We start from the raw sequence: 26,557 nt of genomic DNA on the forward strand, positions 1-26,557 counted from the left end.
AAGCATATTGATATCTGTTGCAGATATTCTATTTTAAGAAACAATATTTTTTACATGCACAGTAACTACATATATCAGTGCAAAAATTAAATTTGTCAGTAAGACAGTGCTACTTTATATAAGTGGCCTTCAATTATACTTTGAGCCCCCATTTCACCATATATGGGTGCCCATATTTTCAGACAATTTGGGTTCTTTCATTTTCTCTCCAAGCTATGTCTAAATTCCAGGGCATTTCTGTAGTGAGATAGCGGAAGGGAGCAGTGAAACAGTATGTCTAATCCTTGAATGTCATGAAAACTACACACTGGCATTCCATTAGATGTTACTGCCTAGTGTTCAATCAGCAGTACACATGGATCACTGCAGCTTTCTTCCATTTCCAGGTCACAAGGTTTCTTCAGGTCTTGTGTACTCTCTCTCATTGGCTGCCCTATCCTTCTCAAATGCTTCTTCACTCTTTTGGGGCAATAAGAAGCTCAGAGGGGCTATCTAAAGCTCTCCTGTGAAGATTCCTTAAAGAACTAAAAGTAGAACTACCTTTTCATCCAGCCATCCCACTACTGGGTATCTAGCAAGAGGAAAAGAAGTCATTATGAGAAAAAAGATACTTGCACATGCATGTTTATAACAGTGCAATTCGCAATTGCAAAAATGTGGAACCAACCCAAATGCCCATCAATCAATGAGTGGATAAAGAAACTGTGGCAAGTCGTATAATTATGTTATTATATATTACAATGTAATAATAATAGAAATAAGGTGCACAATAAGTGTAACATGCTTAAATCATCCTGAAACCATCCCCCCTTCCAGATCCATGGAAAAATTATCTTCCATAAAACTGGTCCCTGGTACCAAAAACATTGGGGACCACTGTACTAGGTAATGGGCATTACAAAATTTTGTTTGCTTCTTGTGCTGGGCTCTCTGGGGTTCCTGCACATCAACCCGACTGCCAGATTGTAGACCAGAGTCTTGAGTCAACTGATGAGCTCATCGAACGTAGCTTTCATCTTTGTTCCTGTTTTTTTTTCTTTTGTTTCTTTCAATTATTTCCGCTTGATTCTCTCTTGTAGTCTTCATCTTGCTGCTGAAATTTCCCATCTGATCTTGTATGTGGCCAACTTTTTATTAGAATCTTTAACATATTCTTTATGTTAAAGGATCTAACATATTCTTTAACATAAGTGGCCTTTAATTATACTTTGAGCCCCCATTCCACCATATATGGGTGCCCATATTTTCAGATAATTTGGGTTCTTTCATTTTCTCTCCAAGCTAAAGAAATCCTTAGATCCTTTAACGTCTGTGTCACAGCCATATTTGATATTGACGATAGTTTTGTACCTCAGGAGTGGTTTTCTCGCCTTTTTCTATGCCTTGTATTTTTTCGTTAAGAGCCAAATATCTCATGTTGGAGAGTAGAGGTTGAGATAAATAATTTTTATGCCTCAACATGGGCGCTCTTTGTACTTGTAGGTCTTCATCGTGGGGTTTTGAGTTAATATAATCAGGAATCTGTCTGGGTTTGAGGTTTACTGTTTTATGTTTACCCAGAGGGCACTGTAGAGTTTAAAATATTCTGGTGACACCTTTGTGTATAAAGTCACGTTGATTTACCACAGCAGTGTGTGTTAGACCACAAGCTGTAAGGTGTACCTTTATGTTGTGTCTCTGAAAGTGTTTCTTTGCCTTCTGTTTTTCTCTCCCACACCTCTCCCAGCAGTAATCTGCTTTTGCTATTTTGGGTGTGCTGGGCTGTGGGGCAATATGGGGAGCATTCTCTATTCAAATTAAGTTTTACTCTTAGTCAGGCGGTGTGTCCTTGATTCTTGGATCCCTGAACTAGGATCTGGGGATTGGGCTGATACAACAGGAACTCTAGAGAGCCTTCAGCTCTATTGTCCTTCTTTAGGAGTAGATTTTTTTTCCCCTACTGTTCTTTCCTCCGGGTGCAATCGGTTTTACTACTATCTTGAGGGGGACAGTGTTTGTTGCCCGACTTCTCACAGACTAAGACTTCTGTTCCATAAAGGAATTAGGAAAGAAGGGTCTGTGTAAGGTTTCTTACCTCTTTAGCATGGCCAGTCTTCGTCTCTCTCGGGTCTGAAACACAATAGAGACTTTTTAAGGGACCTTTCTAACTATTCTATGACTACCCCATGAGATTCATTGGGAAGGAACATGCAGGAGAGTTCAGACTCTTTACACTTCTGAAGTGTTTACAGGCTTTAACCTCTCCACCAGTCTGCACATAGCTTTCACCTACGAATTAACTATTTTTGGTAAACTATTTATATTGACATCTGATTGCATTTATCCAGATATTTGACTGCTCACATTTCTTCTCTTTCTACAGGTGCCTGTATCTTCACAGATTTTGGGTCAGTTGGTTGTTCTGAAATACTATCTCTCTTGGATTGGAAAAAAGTCATACATTTGAAGTTAATTCAATCCTATTCTCTTATTATAATGATAACAGTAACATTCTCTCCAGTTCTCTATATCACAGAGCAAAAGTCAGATTTCTCTTTATAATTTATTTTTACATTACTAGTTATTTGCAAAGTAATTCACACATATCAAGAGTTCAATAATTAAAATATTTAATGCATGCAATATTCATGTATGCATGCCCGAGTTCCTCCACAATCAACCAGCACAGCAGGAACACCATACAGCAGCAGAATGGGTTAGCAAATCATGACACTATATATCACTTCCATGTTAAGACTATGCTACTAAATTCTAGGTTTTCTAGTTTTTCTGTTCTACAGTTCTTTTCCACCATCTACAGAAAGATCTTGGATTAAATTTAGGAATATAATGTGTTTTTAAGTTTTGTGATAAATGAACAGTGATTTTTTTTTTTACATACAAAGCAAAATATACCTATTTTTAGAGACGGAGTCTTGATATTTTGCCCAGGCTAGTCTCAAACTCCTGGTTTCAAGAGATTCTCCCACCTTGGCCTCACAAAGTGCTGGAGTTATAGACATGTGCCACCATGCCTGGCCAAAGCATATTTTTTCATGAATATGCATGGTGCACAATATTTTGAGGTATTAACTAATATTTTTTTACCCTTGTAGATTTTATTTTTTCGTTCTGCTGACTTTTATCCAACCCAAACAGCTGAAGATACTGCGTTCACTACTTTGGAAAGGGAGAACAACAAGGTGAGGATAAAAAATAACCAAACACTTGTCTAAAATGTAGACTCTTGGGAAAAACAGCACGTTTGGAAGAAGACATTATCAATGAGAGCCAGTATTTCACCCAGTTGAAGACTAGAAAAGTTTTCTTGAATTGTGTGGCACAATAGAGTTTAGAAGCTGGCTGGTGCAACTCTGTGAAGTGATCTTGTGCACTATTACTCTCAACTCTGAAGAAAGAAGCAAAGAATGTACAGATGGATCAACAGAAGTAACCCATACCAAAATACAAAAAGAAAAGAATAGTGAGGGTAGCAAATAGTACTAAACAGTTGAGAGATGTGGAACTATATAGAATAGTTTAATATGTAAGCAATTAAAGTCTTAGCAGAAGAAGAGAGACCAGAGAAATAGAATGTGGGAGAAAATCAAATTTAAGGAAAAAAATTAAAATTAATTACAGACAGCAAACCATGAATTCAAGAACAACAGAGACTACCAAGCAGAGTTAAATCCAAACAAATCAAAATAGGTATGTCATACTCAAACTGCTGAAAACTGAGACCAAGAGATATTCTTTCTCTGCCAGAGAAAGAAGAAACAATATATAGAGAGGACAAAGAATAAATATTACAGTAAACTTCTTAACAGAAAACAGGCCAACCAGAACACCAAAAAAGTGACGTCTATAAATCTCTGAAAGGAAAACAACTGTGAATTGAGAATTCTGTATCCAGCAAATAAATGTTTAGAGAAGTGAAAGAAAAATAAAAACTTTCTCAAACAAACAAACATAAAAAACTATAAGAACTCATCCTAAGACTACTTTTCAAGAAATGTTAAGGCTGGATGTAGTGGCTAATGCTTGTAATCCCAGTACTTTGGCAATCTGAGGCGGGTGGATCACCTGAGGTCAGGAGTTCGAGACTAGCCTGACCAACGTGGTGAAACCCCGTCTCTACTAAAAATACAAAATTAGTGGGGCGTGGTACCTCACGCCTGTAATCCCAGCTACTCAGGATGCTGAGGCAGGAGAACCGCTTGAACCCGGGAGGTGGAGGTTGCAGTGAGCCGAGATTGTGTCAATGCACTCCAGCCTGGGCAACAAAAGCAAAACTCCATCTCAATAAAACAATTTTTTTAAAAAAATGATTTTTAAAAAATTGGCTGGGCGCGGATTGGATTACGCCTGTAATCCCACCACTCTGGGAGGCCGAGGCGCGTGGATCACAAGGTCAGGAGATTGAGACCATCCTGGCTAACACGGTGAAACCCCATCTCTACTAAAAAAATACAAAAGATTAGCCGGGCGGTGATGGGCGCCTGTAGTCCCAGCTACTCGGGAGGCCGAGGCAGGAGAATGGCCTAAACCCGGGAGGTGGAGCTTGCAGTGAGCCGAGATCGCGCCACGGCACTCCAGCCTGGGTGACAAGGCGAGACTCTGTCTCAAAAAAAAAAAAAAAAGAAAGAAAAAAAAAAGTTCTGGGCAGAATGATTATGATGTCAGACTGAAAGTAGGATCTACACAAAGAAATGAATAATGGAGCACTAGAAAAAAAAGGAAGGTAAATTTTTTTACATTTAATTTATCTAAAAAATGTGAATGTGCAAACCAAAAATTGTTGCAATGCATTTTGTGTTTGTAGTATATACAAAAGTAGTATGTATAACAAAGCACAAAAAAATGAAAAGGGCAGATCGAGTAGTATAATACGACTTATACCATGGAAATATTGCAGGTTCAGTTTTCAGACCACCTCAATTAAGGAAATATTGCAATAAAGTGAGTCAAATAAATATTTAAGTTTCCCAGTGCATATAAAAGCTATGTTTATGCTATACTATAATCTACTAAATGTGCAATAGCAGTATGTCTTTAAAAACAACATACATACCTTAATTTGAAAATATTTTATTGCTAAGACATGCTAACAATCATCTGAACCTTCAATGAGTCATAATCTTTTTGCTGGTGGAGCGCCTTGACTCAGTATTGATAGCTGCTGACTGATTAGGATGGTAGTTGCTATTAAGTTCGGAGTGGTTGTAGCAATTTCATAAAATAAGACAATGGAATTTGCTGCATTGATTGACTCTTCCCTTCACAAAAGATTTGACTGTAGTATGTGATGCTGTTTAATAATATTTTACCCACAGTAGAACTTTTTTCAAAATTAACATCAATCCTCTCAAATCCTGCCACTGCTTTATCAACTAAGTTTATGTCACATTCTAAATTCTTTGCTATCATTTCAACGTATTTATAGGAGGTTCAAGAGGAGCAGACTCCAATTCAAGAAACCACTTTTTTTGCTCAACCACAAAAAGAAGCTCCTCATTTATTCAAGTTTTAGCGTGAGATGGAGCAATTCAGACACAAATTTGAGCTCCACTTTTACTTCTAGTTCTCTTGCTCTTTTTATCACATCAGCAGTGACTTCCTGAACTGGGGTTTTGAACTCCTTAGAGTCACCCATGAGGGTTGGAATCAAGTTTTTTCAAACTCCTATTAATGTTGATAGTTTCACCTTCTGCCATGAATCATGAATGTTCTTAATGGCATTTAGAATGGTGAGTCCTTTCCAAAGGTTTTCAATTTATCTTGCCCAGATCCTCAGATAAGTCACTATCTAAGGCAGCTAGAAATGTACAATATGTATTTATTAAATAATAAGACCTGAAAGTTAAAGCTACTCCTTGATCTGGGAGCTGAAGAATGGCTGTTGTGTTAGCAGGCATGAAAACATTCATCTTCTCATACCTCTCCATCAGAGATATTGGGTGATGAGGTGCATTGTCAATGAGCAGTAATATTTTGGAAACAAAAAACTCTTAAGGGCCATAGGATTTTCAGAATCCTACATAAATGAGCATTAAATCCACTGCTGCGTTAGCCCCTAACAAGAGAGTCAGCTTGGTCTTTGAAGCTTTGAAGCCAGGAGTTGGCTTCTCCTCCTAGCTATGAAAGTCCTAGATGGTGTTTCCTCTAATAGAAGGCATTTCATCTACATTAAAAATCTGTTGTTTAGTATAGCCACCTTCATCAATGACCTCAGCTGAATTTTCTGGATAACTTGTTGCCCCTTCTTTCTTAAACTTTTGTTATTGAGATGGCTTCTTTCCTTAAATCTCAAAAACCAGCCTCTGCTGTCTTCAAACTTTTCTTCTGTGGCTTCCTTAACTTCTCTCAGCCTTCATAGGACTGAAGAGAATTAAGACTTTTCTAGATTTGGATTTTGCTTACAGGTATGTTGTGGCTGGTCTGATCTTCTGTCCAGATCACTCAAACTTTCTTCATATCAGCAATAAGGCTGTTTTGCTTTCTTCTCATTCATATGTTGACTGGAGCAGCACTTTTAATTTTTTAAGAAAACTTTTACTTTGCATTCACAAACTTGGCTAATTGTTTAGGGCAAGTGGCCTAGCTTTCAGCCTTTATTGGCTTTTGACATATCTTTCTCACTGTTTAATCATTCCTAGTTTTTTATTTTAAATGAGAGACATATAATTCCTCCTTTCACTTGAACACTTGGAAGCCATTGTAGGCTATTAATTGGCCTAATTTTGATATTGTTGTGTCTTTGGGAATAGGGAGGCCCAAACAGGGAATAGGGAGGCCCAAAGAGAGGGAAAGAGATGAGGCATGGCTGGTCATTAGAGCCAATAGAACACACACAGCATTTATGGAATAAGTTTGCGGTCTTATATGGGTGCAGTTTATGTTCCCACCAAACAATTACAATGATAACATCAAAGATTGCTGACCACAGTTCATCATAACAGATATAATAATAATAATACAAAAATTTAAAGTATCTTGAGAATTACCAAAATGTGGCTGACATAGAGACACAAAGTGAGTATATACTATTGCAAAAATAGCACTGACAGACTTGCGCAATGCAGGGTTGCCATAAACCTTCTATTTATACAAAATGTAATGCAAAGCACAATAAAATGAGGTATGTCTGTATTTGAAAGTAGGATATCAAGGGAAATTTGAAATGTAGACCATGACAAATGAATCTAACTGTATTATACATTAATTATATAACTATACATAAGAGAATGGGGGGAAAGGTCCTGAACTAAGTAATTTTGGAAAACAGTTTTCTGACAGGGTACTGTAAAACTAAAGGCAAAAAGACTAACTATGCTGAAACACCATTCTGTAGTTTATACATTTGTTTTTTATTAGGGGTACGTGGTACCATTTCTCAAACTACTTTATTTTTATACTAGGGTTGAACAAATAAGTAAATATGTACTATGAGAGCTATGTTTCTCATCATTGAATCAAAGACATTGAAAAATACAGAAAGATAGAGTCTACAGTGAACCCTGTGGGGCATGACTGAAATCAGAAGCATCAATAAAGATTCCTTTTAAAAGTGTATATATATACAGAGAGATAGACACAGAAATAAATGTAGATATGTGTCATATGTTAATATGTAGGAACCAACACTGAAAAAACTCTCAATGTCCAAATTTGGAACAATTCAAACAATAAAATACATAATGAGAGTATTGAATTCTAACCCAATAAATTAGAAGAATTCCTACATCCATACCGGGATAGGCAGATAGATACATAGATACATAAAAGATCAAGGAAATCGCTTCCTTACAGATGATTTCCAGGTAAGAAATGTAGAAAGAATAAAGAAAGTATAAACTCACCATAAGAACACCATGATATTCTGTTTTTATGAAAATTCCAATTATGACTAAATTCGTGGGCAAAGTTTAAGGAGAAATAAGATATCTGCATAGTTTCAAAATATCTATTCCACAATATTTAGAAATCACAAAGGGAAAAAATAGTAAAGTTTGGAGAATCCTGGCAGATAGTACTTAACCCAGGTTAATATCATGGCTAATACATATCAACATTGTGAAACTTCTATTATGACGCTCTGAGAAGGGCACGTCACATCTGTGAGATCCTTTCTACTAATATATACCTCAAGCTAATTATGAGAAAATATCAGACAAACAATTGGGAAATATTCTGCAAAATAACCCTTCACAAAAATCAAGGTCATGAAGAACAAGGAAAGTTTGAGCAACTGACACAATTGAATGAATGAGAGAACATGAAAACTAAACACTGAATTGGACCCTGAAAGAGAAAAAAAGGCCTCAGTGAAACAATTGATGAAATCCAAATAAAAATCCAAATAAACTATGTAGTTTAGTTAATAATATTTTACCAAGATTAATTTCTTTTTTTTTTTTTTCTTTTCTTTTTTGAGACAGAGTCTTGCTCCGTCGCCCAGGCTGGAGTGCAGTGGCGCAATCTCAGCTCACTGAAAGCTCCACCTCCCGGGTTCACGCCATTCTCCTGCCTCAGCCTCCCCAGTAGCTGGGACTACAGGCACCCACCACCACGCCCAGCTAATTTTTTGTATTTTTTAGTAGAGACGGGGTTTCACCCTGTCAACCAGGATGGTCTGCATCTCCTGACCTCGTGATCCGCCCGCCTCAGCCTCCCAGAGTGCTGGGATTACAGGCGTGAGCCACCGCGCCCAGCCACCAAGGTTAATTTCTTTTCTTTTTTTTTTTTTTTTTTAGACGGAGTCTCGCTCTGTCGCAGTGGCCGGATCTCAGCTCACTGCAAGCTCCGCCTCCCGGGTTTATGCCATTCTCCTGCCTCAGCCTCCCGCGTAGCTGGGATTACAGGCGCCCGCCACCTCACCCGGCTAGTTTTTTGTATTTTTCAGTAGAGACGGGGTTTCACCGTGTTAGCCAGGATGGTCTCGATCTCCTGACCTCGTGATCCACCCACCTCGGCCTCCCAAAGTGCTGGGATTACAGGCTTGAGCCACCGCGCCTGGCCGGTTAATTTCTTAATCTTGGTAAATATTCTACAGTCATGTAAGATATTAATATAAAATGAATCTGGGTGAAGGGTATATGGAAACTGTACTGTTTCTGAAACTCTTCTGTAAGTATAAATATATCAAATATATCTCATAATAAAAAAGATGGAGAAATGGATTATTGCTTAGTCAGCATCTCAATGAACAGTCGATAGGAAAAGAAAATACATAAAACAATATCATAATATAACTGTCATGAATATCAAGGACTAACTAGACTGCCTGTAGGAGAAAGCATATCATTTGAGATAATCCATATAAAATGCTTCTGATAGAAGCAAGCTGGAATTTCCAGAAAAAAATGATAAGCATATATGAAAGACTGTGGAGTGTCCCAGTGGTTGATAGGGTTGAAACAAAAGTGAAGTGGTAAAAAAAAATACAAGTAAACATCAGACCCTGGGTAATGTTGTCTTATATTCCAAACAATAAGGGATAACCAAAAGGCTTTGTATCTGCATCTTAGTCTGTTTGGGGTGCTATAATAAAATGCCATAGATGAGTACCATAGGCTTATAAACAACAGAAACTTATTTCTCAGAGTTCTTGAGGATGGGAAGTCCAAGATTAAGGTAGCAGCAGATTCAGTGTCTGGTGAGGGCTGCCTCCTCACACACAGCCATCTTCTTACTCTAACTTCACATGGCGGCAGGGCTGAAGAGTTTCTTTGGGGTATCTCTTATAAGGGCAGTAACCTTATTCACGAAAGCTCCATCACCATTACCTAATCACCTCCCAATGGCTCCACTTCCGAATACCATCACCTTGGGGGTGAGGATTTAAACATACGAATTTTGGGGAGATGTAAACATTCAGACTGTTAGCAATAAGGAGGATGACAGAGCAGTTTTGTGTTTTAGAAACGTCATTTTTGATAGCCCTGTGGAAAATAACATGAAACAGTGCAAGTAGCTAGTTATAGTTCAATGCTTATACCTCTGATTTACCTTTTATTTAGTGCTCTAAATTAATGCAACCTATGGTGATAGAAACATTTGAAGTCTTCAAATGCCAATACATTAATCCTCACTCCTCAAATGAAACAACTTGGAAATATCTACTCCAAATTGCAGAAAATGCATTTAAAAATTCAAATACTGTGCCTTATTAATATATCAAAAATATTTTTATCTATCTTTGAACAATGTAAATAATATCATTTGCCTAGATAATAAATATTTACTGAGCACCCACTGTGTGTCAAGCACTATTCTGGGTATTAAAGATTTAATACTTTTATGGACAAATGTTAGCAGTATATATTAAGTGGAAAAAGTGCCAAAAGAGTATATCAATTTTTATGTGTTATATGAAAGATTGAACATTTTTATGACAAAAAAAATTCATTCTTCATGGAGCTCATGTTCTAGGGGTGAGTGGTGAGACAGAAAAAATGATTAGCACCTGTAATTCCAGACTTTGGGAGGCTGAGGCAGGCAGACCACCTGAAGTCATGAGTTCAAGACCAGCCTGGCCAACATGGCAAAACCCTGTCTCTATTAAAATATGTGTGTGTATATGGGGTAATGGGGATGGAGCTTTCATGAATAAGATTACTGCCCTTATAAGAGATGCCCCAAAGAAACTCTTCACCCCTGCTGCCACATGAAGTGTATATGTATATGCGTGTGTGTGTATATATGTATCTATATCTGTGTGTATATACAGTATATATGTGTATGTGTATATACACACATATATGTGTGTGTGTGTGTATATGTGTGTGTGTGTGTGTGTATATATATATATAAAATTAGCCAGATGTGGTGGTGGGCTCCTGTAATCCCAGCTTCTTGGGAGGCTGAGGTACAAGAATCACCTGAACATGGGAAACAGAGGTTCCAGTGAGCTGAGATCGTGCCACTGCACTCCAGCCTGGGCAGCAGAGCGAGACTCCATCTCAAAAAAAGAAAAAAGAAAAAAAAAAAAAGATTGGCTAAATTGTATATTCACAGTGTATTAGAAGATAATAAGCGCTGTGAAGAAAAATAAATCAGGGTAAGGATGATAAGGAATGCTGGAAAGGAGGGAGATGCGCAATTTTAAATAAAGTGATTAGTTAGGTCTTATTTAAAAAGTGATATTTGACCAACAACCCATGCAAATATACCTAAGGGAAGAGCCTTGCTTGTATAAGGAAAAGCTAGGGAATATCTCTGGAGACAGTATTATTGGGGTCCGTGCCGGGGGTGGTGGAGAATGAAAGAACACACAAAAGACAAAGACACACAGAGAACATGGCGGCCGCGCTCAGAGCCTCCGCCTCACTTTATTTATACTCCATAAACCCCACGTCAGCAGAAAGAATGCAATGCAAAACAAACTTTCTTTTCCCAGATGTAACCTTCTACTCAGTTCTTTGTTTCTATGCTCTTCCTTATCTGCCCGCCTTCTTGGCGCCTACGGGAGTTCATTAAAAGTTCAATTGGAGATACTGTCCTTGAGCCCTATCTATTCTCAGCATACTGTTTTCAAAGGCCCCTGCATTTCCCCCCCCCCACTTTTTTTTGTTTTGCCTCAATCCTAAAAAGGTAGCCCATATCTGTTCTTGTGTTTTCTTTTGTTTTTGGAGGCGACGGAGGGAGCATCGAATCACCAAAAGAAATAGACCAAATCCAAGTGCCCAAAGCAATATACTTCCAGAGATTGTAGAAATCCATGTCTTCATCTGGGTCCATGGGTTAAAGGCAGCAAGGCGCTGACCCAGCTCCTGAAGGGTTACAGTTCCGGACAACACATGTAATTGTTGTCGAAATGCTTTGGAAATGTTCTGAGTGAGCTCTTGGATGTCCAAACTAATATTTTTATGGCCTATTAATAATTTTTGGATTACGGTCCAATTTTGAGAGATGTTAAAAAGCACAGGCGTTACACAAAATTGAGTGGAGTTCCAATCACATTGTAATGTCATCCGAGTACTGAGGACAGTGAGCTGATCTCCAAGCCATGTCAAGGCTTGTTCCATGTTGTCCAATCTTTCAGCAAGTTAAGAATCAATGTTTCTTTGTTGAAGCCATAACCGATGAGATTGTTTGTGCCATTGCTGCACAAATTCAGCATTTTGTATGCTTTGATGAAGAGCGAGCCCTGCTATGGCCGCAGTGGAGACGATGGCGACAAGGCTCATCACCAAGGCAATTATAAGTCCAAGGGCACGGAGGCTTTGCTGGAGAGAAGTCCAAATATAAGTCTCAAGAGGTGATGCCCCCCACGGTCGCGTAAGGTTAACAGGTAGCCAAATTTCCTTACGAGCTCTGAGGATATAAATATCCTCAGTAAAGTTGTGCCACCAGGAATGATTGAGGCAAGACAAAAATGTACACGTATCTGTACAATTAACAATCCCCGTATCATTATCCCATGTCAAATTCCCTGCTAATAACAGGTAGGGCTTACGGACACAAGCAATAATATATCAGGAGGTATTTCGATATAACTGAATATGAAAGGAGTTATTCGGGTTAGAAAGATTAAGGGGCATATTCCCCACAAAAGTGCTAATGGCATCGCCTGCAGCTAACAACTTCCAAAAATAACTCTGTACTTCAGTCCTCCTTCACGCCATACCAAGGTTTCATTACTGTTAGCAGCAATACTTTTATTTACCCAGTGTCATTTCAAAGGTATGTGACTAAATTTTGTTTGAAAATCACCACGCATACTTCAATCAGTTATTTGCATCCCATTGTATTCTAATAAAATCCGGGGTTAAGTTCCCCGACATTGTTGTCACTCCAGCACCTCAATATTAGGAGAAACCTCTAGAATAGGACAAAAAAGTAAAGAACTAGGAATAGTTTCATTACTATATACAGTATGATTATATTAAAAACTTCTAGTTACAATAATAACAGTATTAGCAGCCACATGACTATGATTATAACGAACAGCCCAGGCTTCATGCGATCTTCGGAGACAATGAGAACTATTTCCCATACATATTGGAACTCCTTCCACTCCAAATTGATATGTGTTGTTTATGCTTCCCGTTTCCCGTTCTATATTGTCCTTGTCTATATAGGGGGACGGCATCCAAGTAGTGTCATTGGTGAAAACCTTAATTTCCGCCTCCCCCCAGGCGACTCCCTGATACAAGGGCGGAAAGGGAATATAAGTCCAATATTCATACAAAGCCTCACTAAGAGAAATAAGTCCCCCGCCGAGGCATATCCAACAAAGGAAGAAATGCATGCTGAATCCAGTTTTCTTTTCAACAGGGATTCAATCATCTTGTAGGAAACCACTCAGGTCCGCTCCCTGTAAGGACAAGAGCATAGCCCCGTCCCTGTTTTAGAACTTGCCCTTGAACATACTTACCTTCTTCATTAGGATACCAAACCTTTAAACTGTCAGCGGGGACTATCACCGAGGGAGGTGAGGAAAGATGGGTTACGGCAGCGGAATCTTGCAATTGTCTCCATGGATTCAAAAAAATTAAGGTAAAAAGAACCTTCAAAATCTGGTTTCAAAATCTGGTTTCTGGGGGGCTCATTTCCCCCTTTTTGTTTTGTTTTAATAGTTAAGTTTTTAAAGTTAAATTTGCGCGCTCAATGATGGCTTGACCTTGACTGTTGCCCGGGATACCGGTGATATGTTGAATATTGTATTGCTGTAAGAAAACTTGTAATTTATGAGAGACATAAGCAGGGGCATTATCAGTTTTAAGTATAAGAGGAACGCCCATGATGGCGAAACAAACTAAGAGATGAGTAATAACAGAAATGAGAAAAGGTATCAATGGTATGACGAACATTTTAATCGTCCAAAAGAAGGGACATCTCGTGGATTAACCCCAGGATGGAAGGATGGAATGCTCAAAGGAGCACAGGAAGGACAAGCTCGAATAAGAGAACAAGCTTGTGTATGAGTTAAATGAAACAATCGTTGAAGGCCAGAACTATTAGTGTGATGTAGAGTATATTTTTGTTCTGCAGCATGTAGGTGGCCGATTAAAAGCAAATCAATTTGAGTATTACCATGAACTAATGGTCCAGAAAGTTGAGAATGAGAACGAAGATGAGTGATGAATAAAGGAGCTCGACGTTGGCTCAAAGTAAAGGATAACAAAGAAAAGAATTTCTGAAGAGAAGAAGTAGCACAAAGAGGTAAAGTGGCCTGAGAAATATAAGAAGTAACATAAATGGCGTATTGAGAATCACTAACAATGTTACAACCAGTAGTAGGGAAATCAAGTAAGACCATGAGAATAGCAAACAATTCTCCCTATTGCACCGAGGGATAAGGATAAACTATAACTCAAGATTGATGAAGCTTCTTGCCAAGAATCAGAAGTTGCAAGAAGATAAGTGATCTGACTATGAGTGAATTGAGAGATAATTAAGGAAGGATCTCCTCCCCAAAGTTGTCGACAGTGATACCGTCCTTTGATGATCAGTTCAGCTAAACGATCAATATAAGTAGCCAAGCGTTTAGATATTTTATTGGACAAAAAGATCCATTTTAGTGGTCGATTAGTTTGATGAATCATTCCTGTGGGAGAAGGTAAAGTATGAAATAAACAAAAGGAAGGGCCTTTTGAAGTTGCTCTTCAACAAGCTGGAATTCCTGTAAAGCCAAAGGAGTTAAATGGTGTGAGTTGTCCAAGTGACTGTCTCCTTCTAGAATAGAAAAAAGATGTTATAACTGATATGTTGGTATTCCTAAAACAGGATGCATCCAATTAATGTCTCCTAGAAGCTTTTGAAAATCATTTAATGTTTTTAAATGATCACGTCGAATTTGAATTTTTGGGGGTCGAATATTTTGTGCCCCCAAGGTATAATCTAAATATTGAATAAGAAAATCCAGTTAAATTTTTTCTGTGGCAATATTAAGTGAGTAGAAAGAAAGCTGAGTTTGTAATGATACAAAAGCATCTTGCTGCTTTTCTCTGGTTTTAACTTTGTGGGATAAGGGCAGGATTACGAAGACCAGGCTGTAAACTTTCCCTAGGTTTAATGTAAACATTTATAGTTTTAAGACAAGACAAAGACGGGAATTCCATGCAGAAATACATGGCTTTATATTCCTCTCGGCCATTTGTTTTTTGACTTACTCTTTTAGAGTCCTAAGTATTTCTTTAAATAATGGTCACTGTTTCACCTAAATAGGAGTGGTGGCTATGAGTTTAAAGGATTGTAGCCCATTTTGAACATCATATTTTTGGCAGCTGAGGAAATATGAGGAATGTTTTAAAAAGCAGCAAATTGTTGTGAAAGATCTTGTTCCCAAAAATTAATATTGACAGGAACAATATAAAAATAAAAAAAAACACTTGACCTTGTTGACCTTTAGGACCGACACAGGTTAAAGGTTCTACGTCTTGATAAATCACAGAAGCAGCACCCAAGCCAGTGAGTATAACTGAAACTTGTCTTTTTTCCCATTGTATAGGCCACTAATTTAAACAAATAATAGACATATTCACCCCCGTATCAATTAACTCTTTTAAAACTATCCCATTAATGTGCAATGAACATAAGGGCTTTTGATTAGAAACTAAAGTTTCCCAAAAAACAGTTTTTTCTGTGCTATGAAACCCTCTCTATTGAGAATACATTCCCCTGCCTCTAGGCGTATAAATTGTGAAACTTGTACCAAAATAAAAATTTTATTAGTAATATCATGTCCTTTTGGCAAAGGGCCACACACTCTAATAGCTAATTTATATACTCCTCTATTAGGAGACAAAGTATAAGGCTGAGTAATAGCTAAGTCAGCAGCGGCGCTCTGCTTAGTTGCCGCATAAAGCTGAGAAACTGGGGTAAGGAGGACTTGAATTTATTCCTTAATGTTGTAGGCCATTGCTCACTGAATATTGTAGTAGACTTGTATTGTAATTGTTGGGGCCCCAAGCCTGTGGGCCCCGGCTCCCGTTTCCCAGGAGAGGAGACAGTAAATTTCCACTTTTATCAGTTTTGGAACGACATTTATTTGTCCAATGTCGACCTTTACCACAATATTTGTACACCTCTGAAGGCAGCTTTCTGCCTTGAGGGATAAAAGTGTTCAATTTTTATGACATTCTTTTTTGAAATGTCTAGGTTTACCACACTGAAAGCAAACACCTTGTTTGTTATTTCCTTTTAAGGCTTTAGACAAAGCTCCAGCAAATAATTGAGCATTATAAATAGCCCCTCCAACACTAACACAAGTTTTAATATATTTATCTAAATTGGCCCCATTGGCCTTTAACGATTTTAACAATTTTTAACAGTCAGCATAAGCATTTTTAAAAGGCAATGTTTGTAACAAAATTTTTGAAGCAAGGCCAGCACCCACAATTTTGAAGACAGCATCCTGAAGACAGGCTACGAAATCTGGATATAGTTCATTTGTGCCCTGTAAAATCTTCACAGAGGAAAGGGAACATTTTCCTGTTATCTCTACCTTATTTCAGGCCCTTAAAAACAAAGTCTTGATTTGAGTAAGGGCAACATCATCTAAACCAGCCTGAGCATTAAGAGTAGCATATTGGCCCGTGCCTGTGAGTTGTTTCTCAGTGGGTCCAGGGGGATCACACATAATATTTTTCCTAGCCTATACATGTGCCTTGTTCATTTACCAGCTGTGCAATTGTAACCACTGAGAACGATCAAGAAAAGCCTTCCCCAAAGTCTTCCAGTCTATAGGAATTATCAAATTTTCTGACGAAAAATATCAAGAAGACCAAGGATAAAAGGAGATTGAGGTCCATAGTTAGAAATGGCAGCTTTCATTTCTTTTTAAAAATTTAATTTGTAAGGCATTAAATTGGACATTATTGCCACCATTTGAAAACTGAGCATTAGGAGCAAAAGAAGCACACATAATTGGAAACAGATCCAGCTCCTTAAATTTTTTTTTTAATTAAAAGTATATATAATATATAATAATACTCATATCCCCAAATATAAAGAATCTCAACATATTAATAAGAAAAGGCAAATAACCCAACCAAAAGTAGCAGAACAAGGAAATGACAATAAACCTATATGTCTAACATCATTACTCACTAGGAAATATGTATATTAATACCAAATTGAGAATCATTACATACACAATACAATGGTTAAAATTTCAAAACACAGAAAATATCAAGAGGTAGTTGATGTGTTAAGCAGCTCAAATACTCAACTTCTGTTTGGAGTGTAAATTGGTGGAACCTATGCACCCCTATAACATAACAATTTCCTAGCTGGGGTTATTAATACTATATTAATATTAATAGTTAATATTAATGTGCTTATTTATTAACTATTGAAATACTCATAATATTTTAACAAACAACAAGATATACATATACACTGGTTTTGACATATTAAACAGGTGTTTAGTATAAATTTAAAGTATGTCTGATGTGAACAGGGCTTCAACTTTGCCAAACAAAGGTAAAGATAAGGAAGCCGGGGGGTTGGAGGCACTGGAAAATCCTCTTTTAACGGGGCAGAAGGAAAAGAAACAGGGAAAGCTCACAAAGGTGAATTAGAAGAATGTATCTGTAATATTTGTTGAAGCATTTCCATAATACACTGCATGTCAGAATTTCCCTTAGAAGAAGGAAGAGCTGGCTTTTTCTCTTCTCCCCCTTTTGCTACCCCCACCATCCTCTGTTATCCTGGCACAAATGGGCTCCATTTCAGATTTATTTATTTATTTATTTATTTTTTCCAAATCCTCAGATACCTTTCCTCCTGTGGCTACATTACCACACTCTGTATCAGTCTCAAGTAACTCTAATGTCTGAGTGATAGAGTCACACAAGGTCCACAATTTTAGAGGCATAATATCCCCTAACTGGAGAGCTCTAAGCAGAGTTTTTACTACCTGTAACCATTCTCTGCGATTCAGCTGCACTTTAGTCTGATACTGAAACCAGTAACAATGTTGTTCAACATGGGCAAACAATCACTTCAAAGTCTTTTTCTTTCACTTCTACTCCTATAGACAGCAATAGTCCTTGAAACAGCCGTAAATATTCTGAGGCCAGAGAGATGGAATTCCCCATAATGAAAGCTTAAGAAGGTTCCCCTTAACAATATCTGGGCCTTACCCGCCCCTAGGGGGTTCCCCTTCTTGTTCTCCCCTACTCACCCGTGCTGACCCTGCTCGCTGCGCCACTTGTTGGGGTCCGTGCCCGGGGGTGGTGGAGAATGAAAGAACACAAAAAAGACAAAGACACACAGAGAACATGGCGGCCGCGCTCAGAGCCTCCGCCTCACTTTATTTATACTCCATAAACCCCACGTCAGCAGAAAGAATGCAATGCAAAACAAACTTTCTTTTCCCAGATGTAACCTTCTACTCAGTTCTTTGTTTCTATGCTCTTCCTTATCTGCCCGCCTTCTTGGCGCCTACGGGAGTTCATTAAAAGTTCAATTGGAGATACTGTCCTTGAGCCCTATCTATTCTCAGCATACTGTTTTCAAAGGCCCCTGCACAGTATGCCTGAAATATTAAAGGAAGAGAAAGCAGCCTAGTGTGGCTAAAGTTGAGTGTACAAAAGGGAGAGAAATAGGACATGACCTTGGAGAGGTAGCTTGGGGTCAAGCCTTATAGGACTGAGCAGCCATCGCAGAGAGTTTGGCTCTTATTCTGAATGAGAGGAGGGCTAGTGGAGGATTATGAGCAAAGGAATGACATCGCTTAGCTTGTATTTTAAGAGAATACCCTTTCTTCCATATTACAAATAGAAGAGGCAAGGATAGAATCATAAAAGCTAATTAGAAGGCAATTGCAGTAATCTAAGAAAGAAATTTTGATTACTTGTGCCAGAAGGGGAGAAATGGTCAGATTCTGGATAATTTTCAAGTTAGAGCATTCAGGATTTCCAGACAAATTAGATATAAGATACAACAGAAACATAAAGATAACTCCAGGGTTTTTACCTAAGCAACTGAAACGATAGAATTACCCTGAACTGAGATGGAGAAAACTGTAGATGAAACAAAATTGGAGAGGAAGATTAGATGTTCCCTTTTGAACATGTTAAGTCTGGGATGACGATTAGACATCCAGGTGAACATCTCATCAGCAACTGGATTTCTAAGTCTGAGGTTTGGAGGAGATGTCTCATCTGAATACAAATGGAGAAATATCAGTATACAGTATGTATTTAAATCATGCATCTGAATGCATTCACAGAGGACATAAGCGTGGAGGAAATGTCAGCAAGCTTTTTCTGTAAAGGGCCAGATAGCAACTATTTTAGGCTTTAAGGACTGTAGAGCCTCTGTTGCAACTAATGAGATCTATCTACGTAGCTCAAAAGGGACCATAAAAAAGCATAAATAAATGGGCATGGCTGTGATTCAATAAAACTTTTATTTATCAAAACAGGCACAAATTGGACTTGGGACCATGGGCCTTAGTTTGCCAACTGATGATCTAAGTAAATAAGAAAAATCAAGTACTGAGCCCAGGTGCACAAGTTTAACTTAGAGAGGAAAAATAAAAGAAACTGGCACCAGAAATTGAAAAGAAGCATCCAGAGACATAGTAGAAAAAACAGGAAAATGTCCTGTTGTGAGCAAGAAATGGAGCAAGTATTTGAGGGAAGAATGTTCAAGTCTATCAAATGCAGCTGACAGTCCACTTAAAATGAAGACTGAGAATTGCCAACAAGATGAGGCAAGAACAATGGAAAGCATGGTTTTGGTAAAGTGACTGGGGGCAAAAGTCTGACTAAGTGGGTTCAAGATTAGACTGAGAGGAAAGGACAAAAAGATATACTCTTGCTAAATATACAATTAGTTAAATATGCATTTAGAAAGTTTTTAAGAAATATGTAAAAAGACAGTTTATATTTAGAATTATGTAAAGCTCTTGTCGGAAGTTGTGCTGCAAAAAGAAGGAAAAGGTAAAGTTGAGAGTTTTAAGCAAAATGGGACAAAAACAGCCTATTTTTATGTTGTTGGGAATGACCCTATAAAAAGGAAATAATTGTCAGTGCAGGAAAAGGAGGTGGGAATTGCTGGGGCCACATCCTTGAGTAGGAAAAAGTAATGAAGTCTTGCATACCAACTGCAAGGCCATTCTTAGATAAAAGTGGGACGGGTCATTTCTAACAACAGGTGGCAGAAAAGTATATGACAATTTGTGGCAGGTTGTTAAATCTGATCATGAAAAGTTGTAAAAGTCATTTTCTGAAAGTGAACAGCTGAGAGTGAAGATGGATAAAGAAAATTTGGAGATTTGAGGAAAGAGAGATAGTATAAGATAGCTAACGCAAAAGTGGAAAAGTGATTGGAGGGAAAGTCCAGTGATTGAAAAGGAGCATTAGATGTCCAGTCCACTCACATTCACAACTTGATTTACAAGTGAAAAGAGTCAGCCATGCTGTTTTCATTTTTTGTCTGCTCTGTTCATCTATAGAGGAACAAACAACTCTATGCTAGATTTAATCAGTGTTAGAGTTTCACAAAAGTGTATGACAGAGAGAAAGGCAAGAGAATGAACTCTAGATGAAGGGAGATGACTATAACGAAGAAAAATAGCAATTAAGCTGGATGAAAAGGAAGAGGACACCATGAAGAGGTGAGACAGTGAAAAGGTGGTAAGATCAAAGGATTGTAGGTTCCAATGGGGTGGAAGGATAGTTAAATGCAGAGAATTAGATAGAGTAACCTGGAAGAGAAGAGGTACAAATCAAAGAGTGGGGTACATAAAATTGGGATTATAAGGCAACCACAATTACCAGTAATGACAAGACCACTGACTGTTTATCAAGTCCCAGTCATTCTTCCAGGCACTGGATATGTAGTCATCCATTTAAATTACATAGAATACTGATGAAGCACTTAACATCAGCAAGCATGATAAACCATTGCCGCCCTGAGTAGAGAGGTAATTAATGACTTTTCTTCCTCGTGACTGTCCATAGTTTTCTTCAGAGGCAGATCATCACAGTTCCTTTCTCATGCAACCTTGGATAGGCAAGGATAACTTTCCAGAAGATTCCTGTAAATCTCTAATGAAGGTAGTAATCACTTAGTTTATGTAAAACTGTCTGCTTTTTAGGGCTTCTGTTATTATGGAGGATAATATTTATAGTACATTTATGAACAAGGAAGGTATATTCTGCAGCAAGGGTACATTGCCTACATGGTGATAGAATTAATCACCTTCCCTTAGGAAGAAAGAAATATAATTTAAATCTTAGAGGAAAACACAAAATTCAACAAAATAATCAAAGGGGTTATGATATATTACACATATGCAGTTGATGCTCGCTGTGAATGTGATGTTTCACATTCGTGGATCCAACTAACTGCAGATAGAAAATATTCAGAAAAAAAAATGATGGTTTTTGTCTGTACTGAACATGTATAATGTTTCTCCTGTCATTATTTCCTAAACAATACAACAACTATTTATATGGCATTTATATCTTATTAGGTATTATAAGCTATATAGAGATGATTCAAAGTATATAGGAGAATGTGTTTAGGTTATATTCAAATATTATATCATTTTATATTAGAGACTTGAGCATCCATGGATACCATGGGGGTAGGGTCCTGGAACCAATGCCTGATGGATACTGAGGGATAACTATACATATATGAGAACTAACTAACTATACATATACATATATACACCATATATAATATCATTATATTATGATGTGTATCATTAGGTTATATTATATATACTGTATATATATCATTATATATTATATGTTTAATGTCATCAATGCTTTAATTATTTTAGAATTACTAAAGTTTTTCTCCAAACTTAGCAAATTTCAGAATAATGTTCACTTCTCAGGAGATTATCTGGCATTTAGTTGGAACTCACCATGTGTTAGCTAAATGAATCAACAAAAAGTGAGACTGCTTTCTCTTAGAAACAAGTGACCTCCCTCCAACATTTAGGGTTTTTTTCGTTTTACTTATGATATGAAATCTCTGAGACAAGGCTTGTTTTTTCCTTTTCCCAGGACTATACTTACACAAGTTATTCTCCAACTCACATTAGGTAACAGCCTTGCTTCATAAATACAATACTTTCAGAACTATGTTATTTATAGTCCCTTGGCTTCAAAAGACATTTCCCCCTTCATTAATTCGTTTCTTTGGTCCCAGTCCTCACCCTTTATAAGATGGTATGTAACAGGGACAAATCTTCCCCTGCATTGCGCATGCTCCTGAGGAAGCTAAGAGCCTGGAAAGCTATACTTCACACACTAAGGTGACATCAGCCAAGCTCTGGCAAGAGAATGATTGAACATTCTCAGATTAATTTCATGGCTATTTGTTCCATCCCAGAATCACATCAAGCACAGGCCTCCAAGTTGAAATTGCATCACTTTGTCCTTGCTACCCAGGTAAGGGCAATGAAAAATGAGCATATTCCCCACCTCTTAATGATAAATAATGACTTTTCCCTTCACAACTGATATGCATTTTACAACATCATCAGAGAAGTCTAATTACCAAACAAAATGATAAGATATATCAGGACACAAGGAGTCTAGATTAAACTCACAAGGAATAGGCATTTGCATTTTTGCCATCATTCAGTGTCACTGCAGTAATAGGAAAACGGCAACCAGAGGGTGCATAATGAATATAATATTAAATATTCATTTGGATTGTAAATAACTTAAAATTTTAAACTGCCCAGCAAAAGAAGGTAAGAGAAGGGTACAAATGTGTTCAGCTGATAATAGAGAACTGACAAGCAAAGTTAGAGGGAAAAATAAAAGGCAGGTTTAGCATTAAAATGAATAAATAAATGCTGAGGGGCCCACAAGAAAAGAAAGGGGTGCATTTGCTTTTAGGAATCTGACTGGGCAAATTTGGCTTTCACAAATTTTGATCCATAATTTTTCAGGTAAACTAACATTATGTACTCTGCAATGGGGTCATTCTTATCATCACATTTTAAAAATTACAATAACATTGCTATAAGCGTAGGAGTGGTTTTTAGCATTTGGAGGTTTTCCTGATTGGGAACTTCTTTCTTGTTTTAGGCCTGCATGGCTCATTGAGCTGGGCACTTAATTGAGACTTTGAGTACTGCAGATTCTTGTTTATTGAGATTGGACTAGTCATTCCAGTATCAGTAAAATAGAAACAGCAATAATAACTTGTCATACAGGGAGCAGTGGCCAAAAAAAAATTTAAAAGAAGAAGGTTGAAAGCATGGGGTACAGAACAGGAATCAACATTCACTGAGTATCTGCCAAGAACCAGGCACCATCTAAGTACAAAGCAAGTCACATACAAAATCTTACTTTATTCCACAACAATACTGCCTGGTTGGTCTTAGTATAACCCATTTTGTGAAGGAGGAAAATGAAATTCAGAGCAGTTAAGTAATTTGCCAAAAGTCACGCTGTAGGAAAGAGGTAGAATATGAATTTGAACCCAAGTCTATGTAAACCCACAGGCTTTATTATCTTATTCTTTCAATTACCCTGTACGGTCTTATTTGCCTATGTGAGAGCCATTATAGACCATAGTTTTAAAATGTAGATGTTACAGGCAGATTCAGGTTATGTTTTGTATACCCAGTGTGTCTTAAAGTATCTGGAGCATAGTATGTACCCAACGAATATTTACCAATGAATATTTGTGGGACATGAGTACCCAATGAATATTTGTGGGACATAAGGAGAAAGATAACCAATCTGGCACTCAATACTAAACTATTTCTGGTAAAACTACATAAAAAACAAAGTTCATTTTCAAAAAGTAAAATAAACCACAATATAAAATGAATACATGTGCCAAAGATTTTATTAAATTCACTAAATAATGAGGGAACCAATAAGATGTTACAAATGGCAAAAGGGTAATTGAAAGAACTACGCATACATAGCACATGAGAAATGGTGAAATAAATTTGCTTAATAGATGAAAACCCAGTTAATACTCATAGAGCAAGTATCAGCTGCATTTCCAGGGGATATAATTTGTATTTCCACAGGCAAGAAATCATTTGCATTTCTATCTGTATTATCAACCTTATAGAGTTGTAAAATAGCTTAAAGACGATAAAAACACTAGACAGAATACCTAATAGTCTTTTCTCCCCCATTTCAATCTTTCAAAATTTTTTCTGACAAATTAAGATAAAAAATGTAATATAGAAACAAGAATACCTTCAGTTTAACAAAATAGTATCCCAAAGGTTTGACTCAAAGAATAGCAATGTTTTCCTCTTTTATTACTTTTAACTTGTTAGAAACCATTGATGACCTACCTATGAAACAAAAATACTTATCATCTAAATTTCCTGTGAGACTAGAAGACTTCTAATATACCACAAAATCAAACATTTTTTCTAAAAATTTGAATATGCAAAATTTAAGCAGCAGATAATTCTAATGTCAGAACTAAAACCAGAATTCTGCTGGCTGCCCGTGCTAAATATCCATGCTCCCACTGCCATATTCAACCATTGCCAAAGAGAGTAAATAAAGGTCATATATGCTTCTATGTTTGCAGATTGGAGCCTGTCATCTTTAACTTTTTTGCTTGTTTGTTTTGGTATATTGCTATACTTATCTTTCTTCTTTGTGTCTTAACATCTCTCACCCTTTTCTTTCTGCAGAGCTTATGTGTGCTGTTTAGGTCTATATTTCTAAAACTGGAATTTAGTACAAACATATGAGTTTTAAAGAAATATGCTTTATCAGTGACATTTCAGGAATGCACAACATCCAGAGATTTAGATATATCTGCACTGTTACCTTAGAGCCTGAAGTTAATGCCTAAGTTTTAAAACCACTTAATTCTTAAAGATCATTGCCACTGGCTTACAACTCGTTTTCACATCATTTCCTGTATGGATGGTGCATTAATCTCCCTGTCCATACATATTTCCTCGTCCAAAGATCAACACTGCATACTCTAGGTAGTGCATTACCTCTTTCAACATTACTTAGCAATTTATTACTGGAGAATGATTAACCAATATCAGAAAATATCTCCTCTGAGTTCAAGACATACATGATAAATAAAAAAACTGGTTAAGTATGGGATAAAATTCACATGCTTAGCATGAATTGTGGTGCTAAGTTGGTCTACTCTGGCTTCCTACCTGAGACACAGGAATTATGTAGGTGACAAAAAAAAAATCCCAAAGTTATGGAAGGAGCTTCCGTTCATTTGTAGTCTAGAAAGGGACAAACCATGGCCAGCACACGTCAGCACAACTCTGACAGTTATGCATGGGTGGCAATTTAAGGGCATTTGTAGCAGCTGCTAGAGTGCTTCCCATCCAGGATTTTGTTATGCTGGTTTTGAAAAGACATGATCAAACTTTATGCCAGCTATTACATTAGGCTCTTGGCAGCAGAAAGTTTATTCTGTCCTAGAAAATAGTAGGAGCACAATAGAAAGTGGCTCTTCTCCTCATTTCACCGCAGTGCCCTCCTCAGCACATCTCCAGCTTTGTTGATGGAAGTTTATCCAGACTGTTGGGAGAAAGCTACTTCAAGAGTGTTTTGACTATGCACAACAAATGGAAACAGTGATATTCTGAATAACTGAAAACCTGGAAAAGAAATCATAGGAACATTATTTTTATTTCCATAAAATTTATATCCAAGATGTACCCAAAAAGGATTTAAGATGATTCAAAAGTCATTCAACTATCATTGGGCTAATTATAAACATGATATGGTCTCCCCATGAAGAATTTACTAGAAAGAGAGGTCAAAAACTAGTTAAAGTATCAAGGGAAGGAAGAGAAAGGAGTGATTTATTCTTCTCAGAAATAGTTCTTGAGGGTTTCACAAAATTAATCTGAACCTGGAAGGATACATTTAAAGACAAAGAGGAAGAAAATCATTTCCAAATGTCTCCTTAAAGGGCATGCTAAGGGAATTAAATATAGTTAGCTATGTTGAGAAAAAGGGCACTTGATAAAGAGCAGGGGCAAGGGAAGCTGAAAAAGAATGGTGCATATAATGCCTCAAATCAAAACAGCAGTATCATAAAGGGCATTGAATACCATGATAAAGGCTTTATACTTAAACTCTTGGTGATAGGGAGACATGAAGAGTAGAAAAACAGGTGTGGTATCCAGAAATCAGGTACAGAAAATCTTTCTTTTTTTCAAATTGTAGTATTCATTTTTTAATGTTTTTTTAAAAATATTGTTATACTTAAAGTTCTGAGATACATGTGCAGAACATACAAGTTTGTGCATAGGTATACATGTGCCATGGTGGTTTGTGGCACCTATCAACCTGTCATCTACATTAGGTATTTCTCCTAATAATATCCCTCCCCAGCCCTCCACCCCCTGACAGGCCCCAGCGTGTGATGTTCCCCTCCCTGTGTCTATGTGTTCTCATTGTTCAACTCTCATGTATGAGTCAGAACATGCAGTGTTTGCTTTTCTGTTCTGGTGTTAGTTTGCTGAGAATGATGGTTTCCAGCTTCATCCATGTCCCTGCAAAGGACATAAACTCATCCTTTCTTATGGCTGCATAGTACTCCATGGTGTATATGTGCCACATTTTCTTTATCCGGTCTATCATTGATAGGTATTTGGGTTGATTCCAAGTCTTTGCTATTG

At 37.4% G+C, this 26,557-nt stretch overlaps 1 long non-coding RNA gene across 1 annotated transcript in view; it reads right to left on the reverse strand.

Annotated features, from left to right (window-relative positions):
- Positions 1-18,160, reverse strand: part of LOC102121687 (uncharacterized) — a 62,350-nt gene extending 44,190 nt beyond the window's left edge. The window contains exon 1 of the long non-coding RNA XR_010577882.2: positions 18,116-18,160. This is a non-coding gene — a long non-coding RNA (uncharacterized lncRNA). The remainder of the gene's footprint in view (positions 1-18,115) is intronic.
- Between the last annotated feature and the right edge of the window lie 8,397 nt (positions 18,161-26,557).

This window comes from Macaca fascicularis, chromosome 1 (assembly GCF_037993035.2).
Source record: "Macaca fascicularis isolate 582-1 chromosome 1, T2T-MFA8v1.1".
In the NCBI taxonomy this organism is placed as follows: domain Eukaryota; kingdom Metazoa; phylum Chordata; class Mammalia; order Primates; family Cercopithecidae; genus Macaca; species Macaca fascicularis.